Source organism: Vitis riparia, chromosome 6 (genome assembly GCF_004353265.1).
Source record: "Vitis riparia cultivar Riparia Gloire de Montpellier isolate 1030 chromosome 6, EGFV_Vit.rip_1.0, whole genome shotgun sequence".
Taxonomy (NCBI): Eukaryota; Viridiplantae; Streptophyta; class Magnoliopsida; order Vitales; family Vitaceae; genus Vitis; species Vitis riparia.
The window spans coordinates 633,460-638,256 of NC_048436.1; the positions used below are offsets into that span (position 1 = coordinate 633,460).

At 48.4% G+C, this 4,797-nt stretch overlaps 1 pseudogene; it reads right to left on the reverse strand.

Annotated features, from left to right (window-relative positions):
* Window positions 1–723: 723 nt before the first annotated feature.
* Window positions 724–2,370, reverse strand: LOC117916259 (annotated as a pseudogene).
* Between the last annotated feature and the right edge of the window lie 2,427 nt (window positions 2,371–4,797).

A 4,797-nucleotide genomic window follows, 5' to 3' on the forward strand; every position in this document is an offset into this window, starting at 1 on the left:
GACCACGATATCATCAATATATACCTCCACTGTGCGGCCAATCAGAGGCTTGAAGATCTTTGTCATCAGTCTTTGATAAGTGGCGCCAGCGTTTTTGAGGCCAAACGGCATGACTTTGTAGCAATAAAGTTCGTGTGGCATTATGAAGACTGTCTTTTCTTGGTCATCCGGGGCCATGGGGATTTGGTGGTATCCAGAGAAAGCATCTAGGAAGGAGAGCATCCTTTGCCCAGTAGTGGAATCCACAATTTGATCTATTCGTGGCAAACGGAAACTGTCTTTTGGACATGCATTATTGAGATTGGTGTAATCGACGCACACCCGCCATTTGCCTTCCTTTTTGGGTACCACCACTACATTTGCCAACCAGTCCGGATACTCTACTTCTTTGATGAATTCAGCTTCCAGCAACTTGTCAATCTCATCCCGGATGATCTTTTGCCTGTCCGGGTGGAAACGTCTAACCCTCTGCCGGATGGGTTTTGCTGTTGGCAAGACGTTAAGCTTATGAGAGACGATGGAGTGATGAATTCCCTTCATATCAGAATGCGCCCATGCGAAGACGTCATGATTTTGTCGAAGGGTGTTTTGAATGTTCCGGGTCTCTTCAGGCGTTAAGAGGGAACTGATATGTGTAAGGTGAGTACCTTCTTTCGAAATTTGGATTGTCTGCAAGGGATCCGCTACCGGGGGATCTTTGTCCATCGGACACAGTGATTGCTATTAGTCAAGTGCATGGGTGGACTCAGAGAGGGGTTTATCCTCCTGGCTGGTCCCTGCTTCCCGTGCTATCTGGTAGCATTGGCGAGCGGCTAACTGGCTGCCGTATAGATCGATTTGTCCATCCTCGGTAAGAAAACTTACCATTTGATGATATGTGGAGGGAATGACTTTCATGTAGTGCAGCCAAGTGCGCCCCAAGATGACATTGAAGGGTGATAAGTCTTGTACCACCGAAAATTGAACGTTGAGAGTGACTGGACCAGCTTGGACTGGCAGTACAATGTTTCCCAAAGAAGTAGTAGCCGCTCCGTTGAACCTGAATAAGATTCGCCCAGGGTTTTCGAGACCAATTAAATTGTGTCCCATGTGGCTTATCACTGATGCTTGCACCAGATCAGCTGAGCTGCCTAGGTCAACTAAGATGCGTCTTACATCGAAGTTGCCCATTTCCAGGGATAGAATGAGGGCGTCGCGGTGCGGCCGCAATATCCGTGTGGGGTCTACTGGTGGGAATATGATGGTCCCGTCTATGGGGCGAGGGCCCCTCCCAGTTATCCCAGGCCGGATGGAGTTGACACACTCACGCACCAAAGCTTCCCGCAACATTCTTTGTCTCTTTCGTTTGGAGTCATGCTCCTCATCCGATGGACCCCCATTAATATAGTTTATAATGGCTTTGGGGACGGTCGGAGCCGTGGGGGCTCCAGAGTTGTGATTTCGGGAAGCGTCTCTACCTCCGGCATCTGAGCGGAGGTATTGCCTCAAATGTCCCGCCTTTATAAGCTTTTCGACTAAATATTGGAGACTCCTGCATGCCTCCGTTGTGTGACCATGCTCCTTATGGAAGACACATTTCTTACTATGATCCCTTTTGGATGGGTCCGTTCCGAGGGGTCTAGGCCACTTGAAATCGGACATGCCTTGGATCATAGGGAGAAGCTTCTCGTAGGATATGGAAAGGGGTGTGAAGGGTGGCATCTCCAGGCGACTTGGCCCTTCCTGCCTTCGATCGGATGGCCTTGGCCGGTCCGGAAGTTTGGCACTTCTTTCCGCACCACTTCTGGATGCCTGTCCGGCAACCAAGATTTGCTGGGTGGCCGCTCGTACGTCATCTTCGAGCATTGAGTATTTGCTTGCACGCCAAAACAAATCGTCCATCGTCGCAGGAGGCTTCTTAGCGAGTGATTCGAAAAATGGGGTGCCTGGACAGATGCTTCGTTTGAAGATCTGTAGGACAGCGTCCATGCTATAAGCCTTTACCTGTAATACGGCTTGACCAAACCGCTTCATGAATTCTCTCAAGGATTTGTTATCCTCCATTTTTATGTTCTGCAGAGTGCTGATGTTCTGCTTTTACCGAGCGGAACATAAGTATTGTCCCACAAAGACTTCCGACAGGTCCCTGAAATTATCAACGGAGTTGGGAGGTAGGCGATGAAACCATGAGAGGGCCTGCCCTTGTAAGCTGGCGGGGAATACTTTGCATAGCAACGCATCGTTTCCTATATTGAGAGTCATGAGCTGTCGATAATGCATGATATGGTCGAAGGGGTCGCTGGACCCGTCGTATGTGGAGAATTTTGGTACGAGGAATCCCCTTGGGGGCTCGTAATGGATAATACGAGAGCAGAAAGGCGTGGAGAGCATGTCGTCCAGCCTTTTGCTGATGGAGCCAATGGGTGGCTCGTTTGGGAGATTTCTCCCAGCTTGTCATACCGCTTGGTGCGGGGGAACGTTCTGCACCATAGGAGTGACCATGGGGTCAGGATGCGCTCCCCAAGTTGTGGCTGCTGGTGGCCTTGGCCTGCCAGGCTCTTGGGGGCCCAGTCTCGCACGCATAGCGCCCGACAATTGGGGTCTTCTGTCACGTTGTCTCTTAGACGAGAAACGAGTAGAGTTCGAGCTTTCCTCACGGGGAGCTCGATGCATGGGCGTGTGTGGCTCATGTGGCCTAACGTTGCCTGTTTCAGGGATTGCTCCTGCTGTCCCAGGGTATATTGACTCTGGGTCAGGCCTTGAGTTTGCTATCTGGCCTTTTGAACGTTGTCGACGGGGAGACCCCGTCGATGAAGCTTGGATACGCAATACAACTTTTTCTTCTCTTAATCTTACTGTCTCCTGGAGGAGAGCTTGCAGTTGTCGCTCACTTGCCAACTGTCTTCTTTCGATGGCTTGGCGCCATTCAAAATTACCTTCCTCTCCTCTAGCAGATGAGTGGCTTCTGGAAGGTGTGGCCATCTTTGCCGGTGACTGAATCAGCGAGGTTCCCACAGACGGCGCCAATGTTGAGGCCTCGCATCCCTGTGATTACTGTGGCTGCCAAATGGATGCACGCACTCAACCAATATTGAATTCTGGTTCAGTTGTACCTGCAAAAGATGTCCAGACGCCCCGTCCGGACACACCCTCCGATGGTTATATCAACCATATATCTAAAGAGATTAATCAGTTGGCCTTTTTCTAGGTATCGCAAGCTTACCTTATTCCTTGTGTGAAGGTTTATATATATAGTGACAGAAGTTCTATCTCCTTCTTTAATGATGGAAGACTTTTTGGCTTGTCATGATGCCTCTAGGTGGTGTCAGGGTTATCATCACCTTACGGGCGGTTGTTAGAGATCTTTGGAGGTGACTTGACTGACATAGATCGTGGGAGGTGACTTGCCATCATTCCTGTCCTTTCGCTCTGCAGGTGGCGGAATGTGGGCTGTGTCAGGCTGTCGTAATGGCGTAGTAAGACTTGCTTACTTTGGTCAACGATCCGGACAACAACATATCCGGATAGGATATGGCGGTCGTCCGGATGTGGTGTTTATGAGTGTCGTGTGCTTCTCCTTTGAAGGAGTCCGGATAGGAGAAGCGCGCCACGTGTCCTCTTGGGGAAATCCGGATGGAGCTGATCCGGATAGAAATGCATGCCACGTGTCATCAGGGGGAGGGGTCCCTACAGTGTAGAGAGAGAAAGGTGGTAAGAAAAATGGGTAAGGTAGGCATAGGAGGGTGGTGATATGCATGAGTGGTAATGGACATGCACGTGGTGTAGAGAGAGAAAATATGATAACGAAATGGAAATATGAGAATATGGGTAGATTAAGTAGTGATATGAGTATGAATGGGGCTTAGAAGCAAATTGTAATAGGGTTGGTATTTCCATGCATGATGGGATGGAGTCATGAATGAAGGGTATGTGGGGGTATGATGTCGGGTTGGATAGTGGCAGAAGTGGGTTGGTACGAGGATGAGAAATGGGCATGGTGGATTAAAGGATGGAGGGTAATGGGAATATGGTATGGTGAGTTGGAAGGATGGAAGAGAATAAAGAAAATGGGTATGAGAAAAATATAGGTTGGACATGTACGCATGAGGAGTGAACCCATTCGTGTTGAGCAGAGAGAGGTGTCAGCCTCAATGGTTATTTATGCACGCTGTTCATTTCACCCCATGGTCAGCTAATGCAGTGGAGGTGGGAGTGTCAGCACCCATTGACAATAAACCCATTTGGAGCAAAATTCGACCCTTTAATCCAAATGGTCTATTATGGAGAATCCATAGCAACAGTAGGAATTGCGAAGCCCAAAGCACATGGGCAGGCTATGACCATGGTAAAGATTCCAAATTGGAGTGCAAACTCACAGGATTTCATAGTAGCATACAACTTTTTCAATAATACCCACTTCCGTTGACTTAGAAAACTCCAATCACCGAAGAGATCAGCCATGAACAGAACCTTGTGACCTTTTTATTAGATGAGTGGAATTCGGTGAGAAGAAAAGTAGAAGGCCTATGCTAGTGGAGCTGAGTGATACTGAAGCGCAAAGACCACTAAGCATTACCGATGACTTCCATAGCTGGGCCTAATGAACCAGTATGGCACCAATGACTATCATCTTCTTCATCTGAGTTTTCTTAAAAATACTCTAGTCAAAACAGCCAGACCCAACATGATACTCAACAAATACACGCATAAAATCACCCAACCATGATAAGTGTGCTACAACTTTTCATACCCATGGATTGAGAACATTATCTCTTGTAGTGCTTTACCTCTTCAGACAGAGATGGGAAATCTGATGCA